General features: G+C 38.5%; 1 protein-coding gene across 9 annotated transcripts in view; it reads left to right on the top strand.

Moving 5' to 3' along the window:
* Window positions 1-25,031, top strand: part of DTNA (dystrobrevin alpha) — a 391,329-nt gene that overhangs the window by 176,928 nt on the left and 189,370 nt on the right. For all 9 annotated transcript variants that reach the window (XM_029231332.1, XM_029231333.1, XM_029231331.1 and 6 more), the window contains exon 2: window positions 5,895-6,024. The gene's annotated coding sequence lies outside the window, so the exon portion shown is untranslated. The remainder of the gene's footprint in view (window positions 1-5,894; window positions 6,025-25,031) is intronic.

The raw sequence follows: 25,031 nt of genomic DNA, 5'->3' as shown, positions 1-25,031 counted from the left end.
CCTCTGATAAACATGCTGTGCAAGGAACAGAGCTGAGAAATCCTTTATAAACCACCTTCTTCCTTCTCAGCAACTTTAAAACAGTTGACTGAATACCCGCCTGAACTGATGTTGACAAGCATATATTTTTTTTCTTACGGGTTCCTGAATGTCAGCAGGCCTCTGGCTTTATGCTGGGAAAAAATTCCACATTCACTGCAGAATGTGTATGTCCATTCCTCTGACAGCTATTTCATCCAAATAGTGTTGTTCTCTCCACTTTATCTTACTTTAACCTGAGTGATGAAGTATAATTTTTTTATCCCTGTCTGTTGGTGAAATATCAAGAGGAAAACGGGACACTCTGCTACTATCTTCCACTTGCTCAAATATCCTCATGTGGTCTTGTTATATGTCCTAGGGGGTAGTAAAGTGGGTGACTGAGAGGTGAGGCAGGCAGTGACTCTACTTTCCCTGTGTAGGTATCTAGATTTTTAGAATTGTGAAGTACAGCCCATGTTTCTGCCATCATTGGGCTATATATAATCTGATGGACAGGGATTACAGATGCACGACTCCCTCTGAGATTAGATTCATTTCCCCGATTATTTGGCCAAAGACTTCAAAACTTCACAGAAATGAGGTGTCTGCACAGCAAGAAGCAGATGCAGCCAGTCTCAACAGTAATTCCCTTGGCGCCCAGAATTTCTGCTGGGATTCTAGTGACTCTGCCCTTCTGTGATTGGGCGGATCACACTAGATTGGAGCAGCTAGGCTGTCCCACTGCTACAGCCTCTTTATCCTCGGAGCCTGAAGCAACAATCTATGCGCTTAATAGGAAATATGTGCAGACATCCAAGACCTTCCTGGTTCTCAGGCTGAACTCTGTGTCAACAAGAACAAATCTTTGGAACAAAGAGGGTGCCCCAGTATCCATCCCTGTGCACTAATTCTGTCTCCAGCTTTAAAGCATCCAGAAAGGCCCATCTCCACAGTCTCCTCCCTGATTCTGACCTAATAACCTTGTATCTGGAGTGATTCTGATTTTAGTCCAAAGGCCATGATCCCAAATCCACTTTACTGTAGCTTCCTGAGCCACTTTAATGTTCTTAGGCCAGTAACTAATCATCTGGTGACATGATCTAATAAGTTTATACCACAACTCTGTGTAGGAAAGAGTGAGAAAACACTGACCTTCAGAATGTTTGCTAATTGTTCCACCATCAATTGAACAAACATTTAGTGAGGAGAATTATTCACCATTAAAGATGATGTGCTAAAGATGATGAAGAAATAAACAAGACAGTCCCTGCCAAGTTGCATATATTCTTATACAGAGAAGAAAATTTATAGCAATTGTACGTAGTAACATGTGCTACGGAGAAGGAACACAAAGCGTGGTGTGCAGACACCAAGGTCCGGGTACGGAGGGGCTAAGAGTAGAGGTGGGTGATGCGGGAGGAGTTTGATGCAGTAGATAGAGTTGGAGGAGCTTCCAGAGAGGAATTAGGCCTAACTTGTGTGGCGTCAGAGGTCTGGAGGAGACCAGTGGTAAAATTAGAGGATACTATTAGGACTGAGGGGACTCAAACCATCTAACCAGTGTTTCTTAGCCTCGGCACTGCTGTCACTTAGGACTGATAATTATTTTCTGACGGGAGCTGTCCTGTGCCTGTAGGATGTCCAGCAGCATCCCTGGCCTCTACCTACTAGATGTCAGTCTCACTTACCCTCCCTCCACCATCAGAAATGTCTCTATACATTGCCAACTGTCCCTGGGAGGTGGGGACGAAATCATCCCTGGTTGAAAAGCACTGGCCTCAACCAATACCCTCATTTTACTAATGTGAAAACGGCAACCCAGTTAAGTATAAATGATTTGCCCAGCTAGTTAGTGGGAGAGACAAAAATAAAACCCGGGCTTCTGATCCTATTCAGCCTCCTTTCTATAACATCACAAGGTGCTTCAAGGACCTTTCAGATCTAAGTTTTTCCTCTTCCTCCAGCCTCATTGTTGTTAGGTAGTTAGGGATCTGACTGATGCTGTGTGTGTGAACAGGGGTAGCCAGAGTCCTGAGCTCGGCCTCAGCACTGGCATGACACCCTAGCGTGCCACTGGGTTTTGGTTTTTTAATTTTATTGAAGTATAGTTGATTTACAATGTTGCATTAATTTCTCCTATATAGCAAAGTGATTCAGTTACACATATATATTCTTTTTCATATTCTTTTCCATGATGGTTTGTCCCAGGATATTGAGTATAGTTCCCTGTGCTGTACAGTAGGACCTTGTTGTTTATCCATCCTATAGATGCTAGTTCCTAGCATGCCATTTGTGACTATGGCAGCAGAGTCACTCGTAAAAATCAGGACCTATTTAAGCTGTTGGGAAATTATCTGCACGAGTAGTTATTGTTTCCCAAGTGACTTTGACCATCCTTAGCCAAATCCATTAATAACTGCTACAACTTAAGCCAACTGACAGTGTAAAATACCAGAAAAGCCCCACATGATTGCTTCTGAGCGCAATGCAACGCTCCATCTTGGCATTTTTCTGGGGCGCCCTTTGCAGATCTCTGGTCTTCATATCTGTAACTGGTCCTCGAAACACTGAACCTGCCCCCTATGACTGCAGTGATCTGAAAGTGGTCTCCATCCTAACCTCTGAAGTCTAGAAAGCTGGACTCATAACACTGTAGTCTCCCAAGCATAACTAAAAGAGAAGAAAAGGCTACAGAAGAGATACTAGACAACCTCATCTTCAATCCTCCTTTTCACAGTTAGGCAATCCTAGTTCTACCTAACAAGGAAAGTAGATATAATGCTCACTTGGGTTCTACATTTTTTCAGAGTGAATAAAGGCCTTTGAATTTTTCCCATTGCGAGGAAATTATTTTCAGTATGGTGCAAACTCATAGGGGTAGAAAGAGGAAACTGGATCAAATGTTTATAAGAAAAGAGGACCACGAGGTATATTCATTCATTCATGCAATAAATATTACTGCCTATTTGTTAGGCATTGTTCCAAGCCTCTGGGGTACAGTAGTGAACAAAGTTCCTGCCTTCGTGGAGCTTATATCCTAGCGTGAAGTGACAAACAATGAATAAATAATAAGTAGTAGAAGTGCTATGTGGCTGAACACACATGAAGGTAAGCAATAGAGAATGAGGGAGGAGTACTGTTTTAGGTGGGAAGATCAGTAAGGACATGAATGTGAATAAAAATGTGAATATTCACTCCAGTCTAATATTTGGTTTCCTCCCACATAACCTCGTTTGGGAGTATATGTGCTTGATCAAGTCCCACTACCACCAATGATTATCAAGCCTTTATTTAAAGTGATCCCATGAGTGTAAAGATTACTATCTTGTTTTGGTGGTCCATCCTGTTTCTGTGTGCTCTACATTGAGGAGATTATCTTAATAAGAAAAAATCCGACCCCAGCAACTTCCATCCAAACTATAGGACTAAAATATGGCGCCCCAGATGAACCAAATACTTCTTTCTCTTGTGGTACTCAGTGGTAAGGTATTGACTCCTAACTCCAATCCGGACACTGACCAAAAGCTCTTCAGGGAGCCAGATGAAAGGAGACAGAGTTTTATTTTATCCCATGACACTAAATTTTAACTTCAAGTCACACAGTCAAACTAGAATTTGATAGCTGATGTAGAATTAAATAAGTTAAAGAGAGAAAAGTATCATTTTCTCTTCCTAATCAATGTTCACATGAGAATTTTGCTTTGCAAGTGTCTACCGGGCTTCTGGGAGAATAGAGGGGAGGATGGATGCCTTTAATTCAGTGACAGTTTGGGAGGTGGCCACCCTCAGACTCAAAAGACTAGAAAGAATTATGGATAATCAGTCTGCATCCTCTGAAGTGGTCTCAAGGGACAGAAGCCAAGAGGGGTAGGGATGGAGCTGCATACCAGACAGCTGGTTTCGATCACTGCCTATGAGATACAGGCTGAGATGGGGGCCACTTCCTGGTCGAGAAGGAATAGCAGAAATGAAAGCTGGCTCATAATCAAGATATCATCCAAATGGCAACTTTCACTGCAGTCACAGATCCCAGTTAAGGCGTGAAACTTGAACCTCCCTGTGGGTCCTTTCACATAGCATCTCTATCTGAGCTCATCGCCCTCCTAGTCGATTGCAATCTGGGATGATCCAGGGACCTGGGCAAAAACCAAAAATGCAAAACGTGCTTCCCAAAATTGCCAGGTAGAAGAATATAAGCAGCAGCTTGATCCTAAGAGGTGCCCAGGCTTAAGGGATTTCTTGAGTGACTCTACATTGCCAGATATAGCTGGATGTAAGTTTATCTGTATGTGTAAGATTTATCATATACATATATATAGTCATATAAAATTATATAAGATGGTGTAAGATTTCCATTTATTTCCTGTTGCTCTGACTTGGAGAGCTGCATTCATGAGGGAGGGATAATATTTTTAACATATTCCCAGATGCATAGGTCTAATTTACCCAAACCCCAATTTTTAAAAAAATTAGTAGCATGTACGTTAAGAAACCAAAACATATCTGAAAGTGCTACTGTTGTAATAATACATTTAATTCAAAGAATGCCAGTTGTACGCATGTCCCTAGAATCTAAGTACAGTGAAAGACTATTGGGTTCTAATGTGAGAGAACAGGTGTTAATTGTGTCGTGAAAATCTCTATATTCTGTTAAATAAATATAATGCAATCATGAATATATCTGAGAACTTGGATTAGAGGCAGGGGGGAGTTATTGTATAGAATTTTCTCTATGAACCCAAAAGCCTAGGAGGCCTGAAGCCATGAAAGTTAAAAATAATTATGCCCTTGTTTTAGATAATCTGGGCCAAAGAAGACAGTTGGGAGAGGAAAGCGAAGGGTGGGTCTGGAGACAGAGGCCATCTCCCACCAGCCAGAGTACAGAGCTAGGCTCCTCTGTCCCTTCCTTTTCTGGCTTTACTGCCATCAGACATCTTCTCCGCTTTGTTTGCTGTGATCCCCCTTCCCCCCATTCTCTTCCTTCTTCTGAACATGGGATTTCCTGACTTCACATTTCTGCTGCTTCAAGCCACCTAGCACGTGGGATAGTAACATCCAGCCTGTGTGTTGGTGAAAAGAAGAAAGGGGGGAAGGGAAGGGGAAGAAAGAAAGGTGGGAAGGACTAGCTGATGAGAGATGGTGGGTAAAGCATCTGGTCACTTTCATGCAGCAGGACTCTTGGGCAAATTGCCACGTGCGACCTGGAGCCTCTCCTTCTATTCTCATCTGTGAGTTTTCTCAGAAGGCAAAAGATTATAAAAATCATTCCACCTTGTTAAGAAACACCAACCGACCATATTCTGAACTATTTACTATCTACGTCACTGCTCTACAACGTCATAAAGCGTGCGGATCATTCAATCATGTCAGGGTGCCTCTGCGGTAGCCTACACCTGCATCTACCATCGGGGGCGATGCCAGTCTGAGGATTCTGCCTTCAACTGTAGTTTCCTTGGCTTTAGGAGAAATTATGGTGACACAATATTCCAGAAAATTACCAACTTGGAAAACAGAAGATTCCAGGTTTTCCCATTTCTGGGTTTTTAATCAACCAAAAACAAGAGGCAGTGTTAGCAGCCCAAGGTTCAAGGCTACGCTGTTACTAACCAGCTGCTTAATCTTGGACAGTCACTTTACCCCTCTGGTCCTCACCATCCTCCTCTGTAAAACAACTTCTGGCACAAATGTCTATTTTTTCAACATTTCTTATAGTAAATGAAAACCAAAGTTCTGAGTTGAGTATTACAAATCGTTCTTAGTGGATGAACGGATTTGTAAAACACCATATGTTCTAGATCTGCCCATTCTGTTTCTGTAATAAACATGTAAGTGTGAGTTGCTTAGTTAAATAAAAGTGTAATTTCTCATTGCAGATAAGTGAGATTTACCAGTCCCTGGATGAAACGCTTGGAAAGTCTTTAAATGCCGGAGTTGACTGCCATTTCAAAGAAAAGAAAATAGATGGTTTTGAAAAGTTCATGCTGTTTCTTCATTGAATTTTAGGTGAGTGAGTCTGAGACAAGAAATTTAAGATGGACATTGAACTATTTCCCCTTAAAGTGTTTCTCTTCTTTGCATGAAAAGAAAATGGGGTTCAATATAACCAGCATTTTATACTTTTAATGAGGTGCCACATAGTGAAAGACTTAGTTTCTGTGCCTTTTGTTTATTTATTTTTATTATCAGAAACCATCTTGAATGATGAGGTGTAAGACACAGAGATGACCTTGACATCTCTTGCTGATTTCTATTAAGCAGATGCGGTAATGCTTCATTCTATTCTACAGGTCATCAAGTTTTTAAATATATAACAGTATTTAATATCAAAGTAATAAGCAAAAATGAGCTAAGACCATGTTTCAGTGATATAAATGAGAGAAAAATTTAATGGTGATAATGACAGTTTAGTCATTACAGGTCTGGGTGTGAGATAAGGCTAACGTTTCAGAGGCTGCCCGCTGGGAGATCTCATATTGCTTAATTTAAGGCAGGGCATGGTTTAGGTTAGGTGTGGTTTTCAAACTGCTGTGCACAATTAATCATGCACGTGTGCTCACACGCTAAGCTTTGTTTTCCTGATCGTGACATAGATGGATATATATTTTTTACATCACCATACATAATTACCCTTCCATGCTACAAAAGACATGAGCGTACAAATTGGTGACTATTAGTCTGCAGTATGCCACTGTCATTTCTCAGCAGATCAGAGAGGAATAGAGGAATTGAGTGGTGGTCTTATTGAGGAAATTGTGTGGCTTTTTCCACCTCCTCCTGAGTCCTGTTTTCAAAGTGTGGCTTTATTATCTACTTTAAAGAATGGTGATTTCCAGAACATCAGAATGTACCTCTGTTCACAGTTCTGAATAAAACAATGCAACTGACAGAGCATTGACCACTGTCTAAATCTAATCCAAAACGACAGTGATGACTCCTTTCTACCTTCTGTTAACTTCAGAGTGAAGGTGGATTATTGTCTCATCATCTTAAGGGGGTGTAAATTTGGTTTATTGAGGTCATATGTGGAACTAAAATGGTGATTTCATTTATTTACAAGATATTTGTTGAATGTAATTCCCAGGAGCTAAGCTTAATGCCCTTTAAAAATATCAGTAAATCAGTTTGCCTAGTGTAACATTGCTCCGGAGGAGAAAATGAACATGGAAAACTTATTTTCTTAACTTACTTAACTCCCAGCTTTCCACTGTGCTGGTCTGGGCCTGTTTTTAACTTCACATCCGCTCCTTGCCCTGCTCCTATTCTGCTGATTCCTTGGGGGCTGACCCCTAGAGGCTGGGTTTTCCAGCCCCCAGACCCACCCCCTGTTGCCTCTAGCTTCCCGCAGTGACCTTGAACTCTGAGCTCCAGTAATGTCACCTCTTCCCTCCGTCCCTTGAGACTTGTGGGTAGTGGTGTCTGTGGCTTCCTGCTGGTACTAACCTCCAGGTTGATTTGCTATCCTTAGTTTAGCTTCTCAATTCTTCCATCATCGTATAACAATTTTCCTGTATTAAATTCCATCTGTTTTAAATATTTAGACTGTTTTCTCTTTTCTTGGTTAGATCCTAACCGACCCATCAGTGCTTCATTAATTTCTCCCAAAATTATTGGAAGAAAAGTGAACAGGGATTACTTGCTTCTCCCAAGGAAAATAAATGATTCTCAGGAAAGAAAATTTTAAGTTAAATGTAAAGCTGGATATTTTTACACTGAAAAAAACTAACCTAATATATTTAAAGCCATATTCTAAGCTCTACAATATTGCAGCATTAACTTGTTAGTGTTAACAGAGTCTTTGTCAATATTCCCATTTTGCGTATCAAATTAATGGGAAGATTTTTTAAATTCTCAGATATGCACCAAATATGAGTTTTACTTTTCTAATATTCGCATTTCACAAGTTTCTGTACGACCAGTATGAGAACTTCATAGGGCATCAGTCTCATTCCTACATTCACATTTAAATCTCAGGCTTCAGATTTATTTTATTATGGATCTGATCACTGTCTTTCAGTAATGGTTGTTTGCTATTTGAAGATCCCTTATGGTCCAAACATTTCCCATGTGCCTTAATAAAAACTGAGTATATTGGAAAGCAAAGTGATGAGGATGCCAAAGTCTGTCCTTTTCGACAGGTAAACGATTCACCGCTGCCCAACAACCCCACTCACTCTAAAGGGCTTCCTGGATATTAAAGAGGCTTTGTACTTAATCATTTTGGCACTTCACTTGGTTATTTTAAACGCGAGTGCCTCGCTATTTTCATTTCCTTCTCATTTATTTATGTAGACATTTTCCTTTTCAATCTTTTCTCAGAGGTCATGATGACTGCTCATATGTCCATTTTAATGTATTGTGGGTACACTCACAAGGACATGGTGTCCCTTCTACCAACAAATTTTCATCTGTTCAACCAATGTCAGTGTTAAACCTGCAATGCCTAACTGAGAATCCTTTTAGACAATGTGAAAATGAGGTCATGAGCATAATTTCTTGGACCCCTTCATAACCTAAAATTGGGAGACACAGGGATGTGTAGCTTAATGGTATGGTTTAAAATGCACTATATAACTGGTGTCCTCACATCTTCCTTAGTTTGGTACAACACCGAAAATTCTAATCATTCACATTTCTCTCTAGTTTATGGAAATGAGGCTTTATAAAGTCATATTCAGAAAAAATAGTCTTGGGAAGAGAAATACACCCATTAATAATGCATACTACATTACACATAAGTCGAATGAATTAGCAAGGAAGAAACTCCTGAGACAGTGATGCAAACACTCAGCTTCTGAGCGTTTGGTACACATAAGTGGGCAGAGACTACTGAAATCATCTCACTAACTTTGTAATACTGCCTGGTGGGTCAAGGGGAACACCCATCATAAAAGGTAACTCAGGCCGAACATACCTTAATGTCATATTGGAGGAGGGGGTAGGAGAAGTGGAATTATTAGTCCTGAAACTAATGAGCAACATTATGAATAGATATTTTAAACCACTGGTGCCCAAAGAGTTGTAGAAAGTGCTTTAACCAAGATATAGTCGTAGTACTTCTGCTGAACCACAGAATATGATGTTGGAAAAATCAAGCGCTATCCATCTGTTAAGGGAAATCATCTGTTATCCTCATCTTTGTGTTACCAAGTCCAAGCTCTTACTGCTCACTGCACAACAGGCCAATAAATTGAAAGACAAGTTATTGGGACAAGGAATAATGACTTTATTTGGAAAGCTGGCAGACAAAGAAGATGGTAGACTCGTGTCCCAAAGAACTATCTTGCCTGAGTTAGAATTCAAGCTTCTTTTATACTAAAAGGGGAGGCAGTAAAGTCAAACATTTCCTGGTTCTGGTCAGCCAGATGTGTTAATTTCTTCCTCCCTGCAGTCATTCACAGGTGGGCCTAGTCAGGATGTTTCCTGTGAGCTAAACAAAGGTATCTTAGCTTAACACTCATTACCTGGGAAGAAGGGTTCCCAGAAATGGGCCATTATGTATAATTTAAGCTTATAGACAGCATCCTTTTAGTGATTAACTTGTAATAGTATACAAAAGTTCTTCCCTATTATATTTGCATCCCTGGAAACAAGCACAGTGCTTGGCACACTGTACATAATTTCTAAACAAACAATTGGTGAGTAAGGACATAGGCACAAAGCAATTGCTGGTTAATGCTAACTGAGTTCCTACTTTATACCAAACACTGTTTTGTATGAACATATACTTCATTTCATGTTTAAACAAATCTATAGGTAATATTATCATTTCCTTTTTTAAGGATGAGGAAACTAGGGCCCAGGAAGGTTAGATAACCTGCCTGAGGTTCAGTAAATTGGGGTGAAAATTCAAATCCAGGCAGTCTGGCTTAGAGCCTGAGCACTTAATTATTATGCTGCACTGTCTCTTGTGTAATATAGTCATCAAGTAACTTTAAAACACAGAAGCGACACTGTTTATTATCTTAAAATGTATGTCATTCTAGAATAAACCTGTATTAAGAAATCTTGCTCAAACCTCTAACAGCCTCACTTTGAACACAAATTCCCTCTTTTCAGTGTTCCTAAGCTCCTTTCCTTTTAAAACATGACTGCCTAAATCAACTTCCTAATTGACATTCAGATCTCATCATTTCCATTCTTTAATGGTTTGTCCTGATGTTAATATTTTAAAACCCTATTGCTCTTTCATGCCATTTGCTTAATGGAAGAATGTATAATCTTGAGCAGCAAGTTACTTAAGCTCTCTGAGCTTCACATTCCCCCCTGAAAAGATATATCCAATTTGTTGCGAAGACTAGAAAATAATATCCATAAAGCAACAAAGTACAGTTCCTGGTATGTAATAGGTACCCAGCAGAACAGCAACTGACCGAGTTAACCTCACCCACTTCAATCTCAAAGCCAGTGTTGGCTGCCCCATCAACTGCAGAGCAAAATCTGCCTCCTATATTCCTTAGCATGTCATAACAGAAGCACAACAGACCCCTGGAGTCTCAGCACCTGCCTTTGTTCGTCATCGGTTGACCTTTGCTAACATGGGGATGATCTGCCTTCTCTGAGCCATGCGCTTTTTGCCTTCACTTTTGCTCGTGCTGGTTCTTCTGCCTAGACGTTCCTCACATCCATACCCCCCTCCAAATCCCCCCTCACCCACAAGCACATATGCACTCTTCAGAGACTTGGCATATCTTAGTCATCTTTCAAGATCCACCACCTCTATTGCTACTATGGGTTCAGTGAAGTCATTGATGAACTCCTCCTGGCTCAACAGTTATCAGTCCTATTGCTGAATTCACATAGCCCTTTGGGCCATTTCTAGGAGATCAGCTCCTATTGTAGACAAGAGAAAGAAAAACCATCTCATTCAGTCACTCACAGTCTCATGTAATTCCTCATGTTATCTGTCCATCTTCCCTTTGTCAAGGACAAGTACCAAGTTTTTTGGTTAGTATTTGAATCTTCTTTACCAAGCTCAGAGTAGTCCCTTTTGGTTTTGAATGAAGCATGAAGCGTCATATTTTGAGAAAAGTTTGAGTGTTTTTAGTGTGGTGAAGATTCTCATACATCGCCCAGCCATTACAACAAAAGGGGAGTGCTCCATCAGGGGAAAGGGGACCTTATAGGGAGGATCTGTACCATTCTGTGCCAAGCACCAAAACAGATGCTCCACAAATGTTATCTTATTTAATTTTCATAACAACCCTTCAAATTGCCTATTATTTCCCTTCTTATTTAGACAAAAGCTAGGATTCCAAGAGTTAAGGTAAATTGTTAATGTCATATTTCTGGTAAGTGGCAGGACAAGAATGTTAAGTCATACCTTTCTACTGCAGCAAATTGCCACTCTAAAAGAGCTTTCCGTTTAATCCTATAAGAAGAATATGTTTGTAACATAATGCTAGAATTTTCCATTTAAAATATTCCCTGAGGGTAAGCTATTTATAAGTCCACAAATCTTTTTTTCATGGCAAATAAGTTTATGTTTAGGTTGGTGCTAAAAATAGCACTATTTCTGTTCAACAAGAGTTTAAAAGGTATAGCACCTTGTGGTTCTGACACCTATTTGTGCAAAAACCTCATTTATTAATGTGAGCATAAGCCTGAAAATGATGTCTAAAGCTGTAGACTGATAGAATTTGAGGGCTAAATGTTATGTCGAATCACCACTAGAACTGGGGACTTTTAAAGGCAAGGAATTCTCTTCCTTTTTCCTCCTTAAGAATATTTATGAAATGAATATTTATAACTAATTATGAAAGGATTTGTATTGGATGCGAAATAAAAATTTCTCTAGACATAATGACACTATTAGCACTTCTTAAGAGAGTACATAAACTTGTTCTGAATTTTTTTAAATCATATGATTCAAATACCATGTATAATATAAGAATAATAACTGATATGAAATAAAACTCCAAGGTTTCAAAAAAGGAAAGACAAATATGATATCGCTTATATGTGGAATCTAAAAAATGATACAAATGAACTTATTTACAAAACAGAAATAGATGCACAGACATAGAAAAACAAACTTATGGTTACCAAAGGGCAAAGGTGGGTAGGGCTAAATCAGGAGTTTGGGATTAACATATACACACTACCATATATAAAATAGGTAAAGAACAAGGATGTACAGTATAGCACAGGGAACTATATTCAGTATCTTACAATAACCTATAATGGAAAAGAATCTGAAAAAGAATATATATCTACACATATATATGTATATAACTGAATCACTTTGTTGTACACCTGAAACTAGCACAACATTGTAAATCAACTATACTTCAACCAAAAAAAAAAAAAAAGCAATCCTCTGACTTCATTTTAATTGCAAAAATCAGTATCCAGAGAAGGGCTCCTTCTTTTTGTGAAAAATCCTAATGATTCTTATGCCACATTTTTATACCTATAATGATCATTCATTTATTCATTTGTTCTTTAAATATATATTACACATCTCTTATGTTCCCTGACCCTGCGCTAGGAACCTGGTAGCCTGGGACAAATAAGGTATAATTCTTCCGAGTAATATTCTAGTTAGACTTGCCACAGATTATGTCTTAGCACTGTAGAATTTCAGCATCATAGGGGATATTTTAGATTGTCTAACCTAGACCCCTGTTCTTGTCCGTTCAGGCTACAATTACATAATACCAGAGACTATGTAGTTTATTAAAGACAGAAATTTATTTCTCACAGTTCTGCAGTCTGAGAAGTACAAGATCAAGACACCAGCATGGTCAAGTTCTGGTGAGGGCCTATTTCCTGCTTCATAGCAGGTGCTTTGTCTCCTGTCCTTATATGCAAAAGGGGCTTAGGAGCTCTGTTAGGCCTTTTTTATAAAAGCACTAATCTCATTCACGAGGGCCTCACACTCATGACCTAATCACCTCCTGAAGTCCCCACATCTAATACCATCACATTGGGCATTAGGATTTCAACATATGAATTTTGGGGGGACACAGACATTCAGACCACAGCAACCCCTTAATTTTACATTGAGGAAGTTGAGACCCAGAAAAGTTAAGTAATACCCCCAGTATCAGCAGCAAAGCCACACCTAGGACCTATCTGAGTCTCTTACCACCTAGCTGCTCTCCTCCATGAAACAAACAAGCCAATATTCCTATATTCTTGATCTTATTTTCCCCCAAGAGAAGTTTCCACATGTAAGGAGAGAAGACTGAGGAAATAAGCTCGATTTGGGTTTTATTTACAATACATAGAAGTAGGGTTACTATTCATCAAGGACTTACTGAGAATTAACTAAATATCAGGAGCTTTGCTAGGTGCTGGACATCTGCCTAAGCAAAACCAGAAATGTCTTCCTGGCCCACATCATGCTTACTGTCTTGCGTGCATGTGTGTGAAACCGTAGCATAAGAGCCTAAATTGCCCTTTAATGGGAATCTCAAAACAGCCCAACTGATGATAGGCATAATGTGATGCCAAAAAATGGCAACTAAAGTGATTGTAACATATTCACTGTAAAATAATGCAGTCCATAAGTACATTATATATAAAAACAAAAAGATACTTGTCTGTGTCTTTGGCTTACTGCTGTTATATGGATAACTTAACATTCCAGAAGTGAAAAATAAGTTTTAAAAATACGAGCATATGTGCTGTGCTGATCTTTGAGTAATATAAATATGTAATATCTTAGAAAAAATAAGAATTCTATTCGCATTTCCAGAGTATGTCCCTGCCTACTGGGTTATCTTTTGTTGGTTGATTTTCCCAGAAGTTTGCAGAATGCTATTTACCTTTACATAAGTATGATTTGAAAAACTGTGATCATCACAAGAATGGATGGAACAATGTTTTCCTGTCAAAACACTAAGGATTATGATGTTTACAAAAGTTAATAACACTGTGCTTTCATGCTAGTATATTCTTATGAGTGACTGTTTATTGTTTTAGCTTGCATTTTAATCAATTGATTTTTTTTGTAACTTTCAAAATCTGACTTTTAAATCTGTACAGTGTTTATTTTAGCAAAATCTTAAACTGTGAATCTGATAGTTCCAAATCATCAAAGCAGTTGAATAAGGTAGTTCTCTATTCTGTCAATTCCTAACAACTCTGTAACCATGAGCTAGAAATTTTACCGTTTATGTATCTAATATGCTTTCAGACTCAGATAAACACTTGCCATAATCTTTCTTCCAATTCTAGGTGCATAGATAAGTAAGGTGGCTGTCTTTTTCTAAAAACATGTTTTTATCATTATACCATTCCTTCCTAATATATATGAACAACTCCTAGAACCGCATGGTTTCCTTTCTGAAGTTGAATTTCTTCCCAGAGTAGGAGCAGCCACAAAAGGCACATAGGGGGAGAAAAAAGCCTACCACTATCCAGATAAGACTACATACTTTTTTTTCTTTTTTGATAGAAGTGTAGTTGACTTACAGTGTGTTACTCTCTGCTGTACTGCAAAGTGACTCAGTTGTACACATAGATCCATTCTTTCTTATGTTCTTTTCCATTATGTTTTATCCCAGGATATTGAACATAGTTCCGTGTACTATACGGTAGGATCTTGTTGTTTATCCATTCTAAATGCAATAGTTTGCATCTACTAACCCCAAACTCCCAGTCCATCCCTCTCCCTTGACAACCACAAGTCTGTTCTCTAGGTCTGTGAGTCTGTCTCTGTTTCATAGATAGGTTCATTTGTGCCATATTTTAGATTCCACATATAAGTGATATCATATGGTATTTGCAGACAAGACTATGTTCTTACCATTCAGCCATAGCAAATGAGCCTCTCATGACCTCAGTTCAATAGGACCCCTGATTTAGCGCCCCCCCCACCTCAATTCGTATACCTCCTACATGGCCAACAATGCCACCTTGAGTAATACAAAACATGCCACCACCTCAAACCCTGCCACATTGCCACAATACTTTGAATTCTCTCTTGGCAAGAAACTTTTGCAGACATTAGACACAATGATAAGATAACCCTAATATAAAAACCTTCCTAGTTTCTCCTGGAGTCTCCCTTCCTACAGTACAAGGAGTGAAAGGGTCTGAGAAGCAGGGTTTGTAAACCCCTGTCCTAAACTCAGTTCTTAACCGGAATTCCTCCCGCCGATAAAAAGGGCTCTGAGATTTTCCATATCATCCAGGTCTGAGGCTGTGGTGTGTAAGGCTGTCCCCTTGTAAGCATGAAGGCTTTTCAGGAAAATAGTATTAATCCACTTTCTGAAAGATAGTAAAGGCCCTCCTCGTATTTTGTCTTACATAATAACAAAGATAATCGTCTAGTTCAGCCCATGAGTGCCTTCTCATTAAAATACTCAGATCCCTTTCATACTCACACGTAGAGTCCATGCTTAATGTATACTGCAATGAGCTGCGGTTGCCTGGTAACCAGTGGAGGTGTATCCGAGAGTCTGAAGAACATGAATGAGTAAGTGAACCATTGACATTAGTTTCAGCTGGGTGACCCACACCTTAATTCTGCACTAGCCGTCCCAGACATTTCTGATGGGCTGGTGGAACAGTAGCTTTCTCAGAAGTAGCTCATTAAATCATGAAAGTGAGAATTAGCATTTAATGTAATGTTCCTTTCTGTGGTCTGATAGGGGTTCAGGGAATGACCATAGAAGCAAAGAGACTGGATCCCAACATCTCTGATATGGTTTTTACAGGATACAGAATGAAATGTCTACTAGGGCTCACACTCTCAAACAGCTTTTTCTGAATGCTTGTGATTCTGTTTGATCAGTTTTGGGAGGACATTATTTCAGCATTTATTCCATTCTTTGATAATATTACCTTTTCCAAATTAAATTTTTTTCTTATACTTTTTATTTTTTCGCCAGCTTTCCTGAGATATGATTGACAAATAAAAATTGTATATATTTAATATACAATATGATTTTTTAAAGATGTACAATATGATGGTTTAATATACAATATGCATTGGGAAATGCTTACCACAATCTAGTTAGTTAATACATCCATCACCTCACAGAGTTACTGTTTTGTTGTGTGTGTGGTGAGAACACTTAAGATCTACTCTGTTGGAAACAGACTCACAGACATAGAGAACAGACTTATGGTTGCCAAGGGGGAGGGGGGTTGAGAGAGGGATGGACTGGGAGTTTAGGGTTAGTAGATGCAAACTGTTATATATAGAATGGATAAAAAACAAGATCCTACTGTATAGCACAGGAAACTATATTCAATATTCTTTGATAAACCATAATGGAAAAGAATATGAAAAAAGAATGTATATATATGTATAACTGAATCACTTTGCTGTACAGCAAAAACCAACACAACATTGTAAATCAACTATACATCAATAAATTTTTTTAAAAAGATCTACTCTGTTGGCAAATTTCAAGTATACAATACACTATTATTAAATGTACATTAGATCTCCAGGACTTATTCATCTTATAACTGAAAGTCCAAGTTGAATTTTTAAGGATTCATTTCTCCCCCTGTTGAAAGTCCATTGTTTTAAAAAGCAGCACAGAAGCAAAGGGAAAGTGGACTTTTAGCGGTTGGTGAAATTAACCCATAAAATAAAAAATACCTGATACATTTTGAAGAAAATACCAACAATAGCTCAAAGGTCATCCACATAACACCATTCTGTTCTAACTGGGCTGCTTTCTTGTATGCCTGGGGACTTAAACCCCAGGGTAAAATACTGCCCCTTGAGTATTTTACTCAAGTAGATAGGAGAAGGGACATTCCATTTTTATGAAGACAGCAATTACTAAACAGTTGAGTTGAAATCAAAATTAGCATGAATTTTTAAGGGGAAAATTCAGACATCAAGGAAATGCTAGCGTTGGAAAGTGATTCTGCCGTCAGACCCCACCCTCACGTCCTGCTATTCCTTCACCTTCCTGTGCCCACGGAGAGGGAAATCTGAAGTACACCAGACAAGATACACACTTCAGTGCTTAGAAAGAAGGATGATTTTTTACTTAAATAGGAAAAATGTCACTAGTCATAACAAAGCCATTTGGGTGGACCGTGCCCTATATGTAGACAGGACAGAAAATCATCTACCTCTGTCTCTGAAGAGGTGTACAGAGACCTGCCCACCTGACTCTAAAGCAGTGGTTCTCAGCCAGGGGCCTGACAGTGTGGAGGGCTATTAGCATCTAGTGAGTGGAAGCCAGGATGCAGCCAAATGTGCTACAATGCTCAGAACAGTCTCTTAAAGGAAAGAATTTATCTGCCCCCGAATGTCAATAGTGCCAAGATTGAGAAATATTAAGAGCCACGGTACTGTGTACAAGGCTCCACATTAGGTACTTCCGTATGTTATCTATTTAATATGCACCACCATTCCACTAGCTAGGTAATAGTATCATCCTCACTTTTAGATGATGACATTGAGGCTCAGAAGGTTAACAAGTTGCTCAAGGCCATGCAGTCAGCAAGGAGTGCACCCTGAATTCAAAGTAGACGAGATTCCAAAGATCTGCTCCTCTCAGCCCACCATGCTCCTCTGTTCAGAATACCTACATCAGCCGCCTTCTGTGCTCTGTGAAACTGCGTGTCCAGAGGGTCCCTGTTAAAATGCATGTGTGTCATCTGGGCAGGCTGACAAGATGGTGAATCATGCTCTTCGTCCATCCCCACAGTCTAGAGTGAATTGCCTGGTTGCTAGGGATGTGGACTGGACCAGAGGAGATGATGATGTTAAAAGGGGAGACAAAAGGTTCCTGAAAAAGGAAGTTTCACTTTAAAAAGCCTCTCTTCGGAAGTTAACTTTGGTGGGGAAGTTGGGATCCCGGGACAGAACTTGGGGTATAGAAAAGGCCAATTGTGCACCGTAGATCTGACGGTATGAAATAGAGTATCTGAGGAGGCAAGCATCTCGTTCTAAAGGACATGACAGGCTAATTTCTCCTGTTGTAGAAGCCCCCTGGCCTCCCCCTCAGTGAATCTGAGCTACCAGAAGAGGAAGGGCAGCCGTTAGGCCGGGGAAGGGCAGCACCCCCAGGAAATGTCAATAATCACCAGACAGGAAGCAAACAATTCACTTTAGCCAACACTTGGGGAAGAAAGAACCCCATCATCTGTAGCATGTGAAAAGAAAACACAGTTGTGATTCACAATTCCCTCAACCTAGTCCTTCACGCAATCTAGCATGGGCTGCTTTTCAGGACTTCTGGGATGGCCGGCTGAGTCCTATACTTTTTCACGCTCTTCTTGGGCCTTAACTCACCACTCACTCAGCCTGTTCACCAGCCATACAGAATCATTCGCTGTTTCCTCATCCACCAAGTTTTTCTTTTCTCCCTGAGTCTCTTTTTTGAGTGAAGAGACCTTTCCCAGAAACTCCCTTTATTAGTTTCCTAAGGCTGCTTTAACAAATTACCACCAATGAGGTGGCTTAAAACAACAGAACCTTATTCTCTCGTAGTTCTGGAGGAGAGAACACTGAAGCCGAGGAGCTGGCAGAGCCATGCTCCCTCCGGTCTCTAGGGAAGAATCCTTCTGGGCCTCTTCCTAACTTCTGGTGGCTCCAGCAATCATTGGAATTCCTTGGCTTGTAGTTGTGAGACTCCAACCTCTGCTTCTGTCTTCACATGGTCTTCTCTGTGTGTGTCTCTCTCCATCCTTTCCTCTTCTTTTTTTTTTTTTTTTTGAGACAGAGACTGATCATTCATTTATTCAACAAGTATTTATTGAGCATTTACTATATGACAGCACTCACATAGGAACTTAGGATAAATCATTGAACAAAACGGACGCATATCCCTGATTTTGTTGAGTATTCCTTCTAGTGCTGTGTGTTGAAGACAAGATCAAATCTTACTTCAAGACAATCCTGGGCTTTCTAGTTTTGTGTCGATAAATTACTAATTTTGTTTAAATCAGTTTGTATTGTGTTTTATCATTTGGACCTAAAATGACCCTGCCTAACACGGGCAGTAATAGACTTAAAAAATATCTGTGTTGCATGACACGGTACTCTGCCTTCTTTACTAATTGTGCCCAGCTGAAATTTAAGAATATCCATCAATTTCCAAATTCAGAAAGGTTCGCAATTATTTATCCTTTGTTCCTTCAAAAACTATTTACTGAATAACTACTGGAGCTGGGATGAAATTGGTGCACAGTTGACTAACTTCTCTGCGGAGCTTACAGTGTGTCAGATGACAGATATTAAATTAATGAATACCAAAATATATTTATGTGTATATAACATTTCAGATCATGATAGTGCCGTGAGAAAAGTGTCATGAATGAAAAGAATGGTACATCACAGAATGCCAGCGAGGAGATTAACATAGACATGCTGATCAAGTAAGAACAGGTTAAGGAACATTACACCTGGTTTAGTGAACTCGACAGATGATTTTTTTATTTTTCCACAACTCACACACACACACACACACTGTATTTCATTTTTACAAGAGATAAATAAACTGACACCAAGCATGGTAAATGGATGACCACAACAAAAGCAACAATGAATGCAATTACCAAACATGAAACACACTCATACTATGTCATAATATTGACATTCAGTCCAGTAATCCTCCACCGTAACAGCTCCTTTACTTTGCAGTGAATTGATTTGTATATTTTTTGCCTCTGAGTCCTTCTGGGATTTTTTTATTATTATTCAAACAGAAAGTCACAAAAATTATAATCATCCTCATCAGTTCACTCAGTCCCATGTAATTAATTTTTTTCATCTTGATCTTTTGTTAGCACTTTTGTGAATTCATCAGTTTTTCATTAGAGTTCTGAAAATGCTTATTCATTCAGTTCAGCAGTGTAGTCAGTTACCAGAAACCTGTACTTGTCAGAGTCTTTTCCATGAATTCCTTGAAGATGAAAACCTCTTATAGGAACATTTTTGCAAAATCATCAGAGTACACCCAGAACTGTCTGTAAATGACAAAAGACTTAAAAGTGACCACGGTTAAAGATTTGATGAAAGTTCATAATAATGCAATTGACAAGAAAATTTAGTTATTTCTGAGATATACGTTTTAAAGTAATAACTAGAATTATGACATAACATTATACCAGAACATATAAGATTTTTAGAAATTTCATGTAATGTCTGAAGCATTTATATTAACATATTTCCATATAAATAACCCAAAGAAAGTTTAGTATTAGTTGCTTTTTCCGATTGTTTGTTTCTTTGTTTATACTACAGTTTCTTATTAGTCATCAATTTTATACACATCAGTGTATACATGTCAATCCCAATCGCCCAATTCAGCACACCACCACCCCCACCCCACCACGGTTTCCCCCCTTGGTGTCCATACATTTGTTCTCTACATCTGTGTCTCAACGTATGCCCTGCAAACCGGTTCATCTGTACCATTTTTCTAGGTTCCACATACATGTGTTAATATATTATATTTGTTTTTCTCTTTCTGACTTCACTCTGCATGACAGTCTCTAGATCCATCCACATCTCAACAAATGACTCAATTTTGTTCCTTTTTATGGCTGAGTAATATTCCATTGTATATATGTACCACATCTTCTTTATCCATTCGTCTGTTGATGGGCATTTACGTTGCTTCTATGACCTGGCTATTGTAAATAGTGCTGCAATGAACATTGGGGAGCATTCTTTTTGAACTATGGTTTTCGCTGGGTATATGCCCAGTAGTGGGATTGCTGGATCATATGGTAGTTCTATTTTTAGTTTTTTAAGGAACCTTCATACTGTTCTCCATAGTGGCTGTATCAGTTTACATTCCCACCAACAGTGCAAGAGGGTTCCCTTTTCTCCACACCCTCTCCAGCATTTGTTGTTTGTAGATTTTCTGAGGATGCCCATTCTAACTGGTGTGAGGTGATACCTTATTGTAGTTTTGATTTGCATTTCTCTTAGTGGTGTAATTAGTGGTGTTGAGAAGCTTTTCATGTGCTTCTTGGCCATCTGTATGTCTTCTTTGGAGAAGTGTCTATTTAGGTCTTCTGCCCATTTTTGGATTGGGTTGTTTGTTTCTTTAATATTGAACTGCATGAGCTGTTTATATATTTTGGAGATTAATCCTTTGTCCGTTGATTCGTTTGCGAATATTTTTGCCCATTCTGAGGGTTGTCTTTTCATCTTGTTTATGGTTTCCTTTGGTGTGCAAAAGCTTTGAAGTTTCATTAGGTCCCATTTGTTTATTTTGTTTTTATTTCCATTACTCTAGGAGGTGGATCAAAAAAGATCTTGCTGTGATTTATGTCAAACAGTGTTCTTCCTATGTTTTCCTCTAAGAGTTTTATATTGTCCGGTCTTACATTTCGGTCTCGAATCCATTTTGAGTTTATTTTTGTGTATGGTGTTACGGAGTGTTCTAATTTCATTCTTTTACATGTAGCTGTCCAGTTTTCCCAGCACCACTTATTGAAGAGACTTTCTTTTCTCCATTGTATATCTTTGCCTCCTTTGTCATATATTAGTTGACCATAGGAGCATGGGTTTATCTCTGGGCTTTCTACCTTGTTCCATTGATCTATGTTTCTGTTTTTGTGCCAGTACCATATTGTCTTGATTACTGTAGCTTTGTAATATAGTCTGAAGTCAGGGAGTCTGATTGCTCCAGCTCCGTTTTTTTCCCTCAAGACTGCTTTGGCTATTCGGGGTCTTTTGTGTCTCCATACAAATTTTGAGATGATTTGTTCTAGCTCTGTAAAAAATGCCATTGGTAATTTGATAGGGATTGAATTGAATCTGTAGATTGCATTGAATCTGTAGATTACTTTGGGTAGTATAGTCATTTTCACAATATTCATTCTTCCAATCCAAGAGCATGGTATATGTCTCCATCTGTTGGTATCATCTTTAATTTCTTTCATCAGTGTCTTATAGTTTTTTGCATACAGGTCTTTTGTTTCCCTAGGTAGGTTTATTCCTAGCTGTTTTATTCTTTTTGTTGCAATGGTAAATGGAAGTGTTTCCATATTTTCTCTTTCAGATTTTTCATCATTAATGTATAGGAATGCAAGAGATTTCTGTGCATTAATTTTGTATCCTGCAATTTTACCAAATTCATTGATTAGCTCTAGTAGTTTTCTGGTGGCATCTTTAGGATTCTCTATGTATAATATCATGTCACCTGGAAACAGTGACAGTTTTATTTCTTCTTTTCCAATTTCTATTCCTTTTATTTCTTTTTCTTCTCTGATTGCCGTGGCTAGGACTTCCAAAGCTATGTTGAATAATAGTGGTGAGAGTGACGTCCTTGTCTCGTTCCTTATCTTAGAGGAAATGCTTTCAGTTTTTCACCATTGAGAATGATGTTTGCTGTGGGTTTGTATATATGGACTTTATTATGTTGAGGTAGGTTCCCTCTATGCCCACTTCCTGGAGAGTTTTTATCATAAATGGGTGTTGAATTTTATGAAAAGCTTTCTCTGCATCTACTGAGATGATCATATGGTTTCTCTTCTTCAGTTTGTTAATGTGGTGTTTCACATTGATTGATTTCTGTATATTGAAGAATCCTTGCATCCCTGGGATAAATCCCACTTGGTGATGGTGTATGATCCTTTTAATGTGTTGTTGGATTCTGTTTGCTGGTATTTTGTTGAGGATTTTTGCATCTATATTCATCAGTGATATTGGTGTGTAATTTTCTTTTTTTGTAGTATCTTTGTCTGGTTGGGGTATCAGGGTGATGGTGGCCCCATAGAATGAGTTTGGGAGTGTTCCTTCCTCTGAAATTATTTGGAAGAGTTTGAGAAGGATGGGTGTTAGCTCTTCTCTAAATGTTTGATAGAATTCACCTGTGAAGCCATCTGGTCTTGGACTTTAGTGTTTTGGAAGATTTTTAATCACAGTTTCAATTTCATTACTTGTGATTGGTCTGTTCATATTTTCTGTTTCTTCCTGGTTCAGTCTTGGAAGGTTATACCTTTCTAAGAATTTGTCCATTTCTTCCAGGTTGGCCATTTTATTATCATAGAGTTGCTTGTAGTAGTCTCTTAGGATGCTTTGTATTTCTGCGGTGTCTGTTGTAACTTCTCCTTTTTCATTTCTATTGTATTGATTTGAGTCCTCTCCCTCTTTTTCTTGATCAGTCTGGCTAATGGTTTATCAATTTTGTTTATCTTCTCAAGGAACCAGCTTTTAGTTCTATTGATCTCTGCTATTGTTTTCTTTGTTTCTATTTCATTTATTTCTGCTCTGATCTTTATGATTTCTTTCCTTCTGCTAACTTTGGGTTTTGTTTGTTCTTTCTCTAGTTCCTTTAGGTGTAAGGTGAGATTGTTTACTTGAGATTTTTCTTGTTTCTTGAGGTAGGCTTGTACAGCTGTAAATTTCCCTCTTAGAACTGCTTTTGCTGCGTCCCTTAGGTTTTGGATTGTCGTGTTTTCATTGTCATTTGTCTCTAGGTATTTTTTGAATTCCTCTTTGATTTCTTCAGTAATCTCTTGGTTATTTAGTAATGTATTGTTTAGCCTCCATTTGTTTGTCTTTTTTATGTTTTTTTTGCTGTAATTCATTTCTAATCTCATCACATTGTGGTCAGAGAAGATGCTTGATATGATTTCAATTTTCTAAAATTTACTGAAGCTTGATTTGTGACCCAAGATGTGATCTATCCTGGAGAATGTTTCATGTGCACTTGAGAAGAAAGTGTAATCTGCTGTTTTTGATAGAATGTCCTATAAATATCAATTAAATCTATATGGTCTATTGTGTCATTTAAACTTCTGTTTCCTTATTACTTTTCTGTTTGGGTGATCTGTCCATTGGTGTAAGTGAGGTGTAAAAATCCCCCACTATTATTGTGTTACTGTCGATTTCCTCTTTTATGGCTGTTATCAGTTGCCTAATGTATTGAGGTGCTCCTATGTTGGGTGCATATATAATTGTTATATCTTCTTCTTGGATTGATCCCTTGATCATTATGTAGTGTCCTTCCTTGTCTCTTGTAACATTCTTTATTTTAAAGTCTATTTTATCTGCTATGAGTATTGCTACTGCAGCTTTTTTTGATTTCCATTTGCATAGAATATCTTTTTCCATCCCCTCACTTTCAGTCTGTATGTGTCCCTAGGTCTGAAGTGGGTCTCTTGTAGACAGCATATATATGTGTCTTCTTTTTGTGTCCATTCAGCAAGCCTGTGTCTTGGTTGGAGCATTTAATCCATTCATGTTTAAGGTAATTATCGATATGTATGTTCCTATTACCATTTTATTAATTGTTATGGGTTTGTTTTTGTAAGTCCTTTTCTTCTCTTGTTTTTCCTGCCTAGAGAACTTCCTTTAGCATTTATCGTAGAGCTGGTTTGGTGGTGCTGAATTCTTTTAGCTTTTACTTGTCTTGTCGGTAAAGCTTTTGATTTCTCTCTCAAATCTGAATGAGATCCTTGCCAGGTAGAGTAATCTTGGTTGTAGTTTCTTCCCTTTCATCACTTTAAATATATCCTGCCACTCCCTTCTGGCTTTTAGAGTTTCTGCTGGGAAATCAGCTGTTAACCTTCTGGGAGTTCCCTTGTATGTTATTTGTCAATTTTCCCTTACTGCTTTCAATAATTTTTCTTTGTCTTTAATTTTGTCTCAGCATGTTTCTCCTTGGATTTATTCTGCCTGGGACTGTCTGTGCTTCCTGGACTTGGGTGACTGTTTCTTTTCCCATCTTAGTGAAGTTTTCGACTATAATCTCTTCAAATATTTTCTCTGGTTCTTTCTCTCTCTCGTCTCCTTCTGGAATCCCTATAATGTGAATGTTGTTGCATTTAATGTTGTCCCAGAGGTCTCTTAGGCCGTCTTCATTTCTTTTCATTCTTTTTTCTTTATTCTGTTCCACAGCAGTGAATTCCACCATTCTGTCTTCTAAGTCACTTATCTGTTCTTCTGCCTCAGTTATTCTGCTATTGATTCCTTCTAGTGTAGTTTTCATTTCACTTATTGTATCTCTGTTTCTTTGTTCTTTAATTCTTCTAGGTCTTTGTTAAACATTTCTTACATCTTCTTGATCTTTGCCTCCATTGTTTTTCCGAGGTCCTGGATCATCTTCACTATCATTATTCTGAATTCT

This window comes from Monodon monoceros, unplaced genomic scaffold (assembly GCF_005190385.1).
Source record: "Monodon monoceros isolate NGI ecotype Baffin Bay Population unplaced genomic scaffold, NGI_Narwhal_1 Super_Scaffold_1, whole genome shotgun sequence".
In the NCBI taxonomy this organism is placed as follows: Eukaryota; Metazoa; Chordata; class Mammalia; order Artiodactyla; family Monodontidae; genus Monodon; species Monodon monoceros.
The sequence above is the reverse complement of the archived record's forward strand: the minus strand, read 5'-3'. Positions and strand labels throughout refer to the sequence as shown.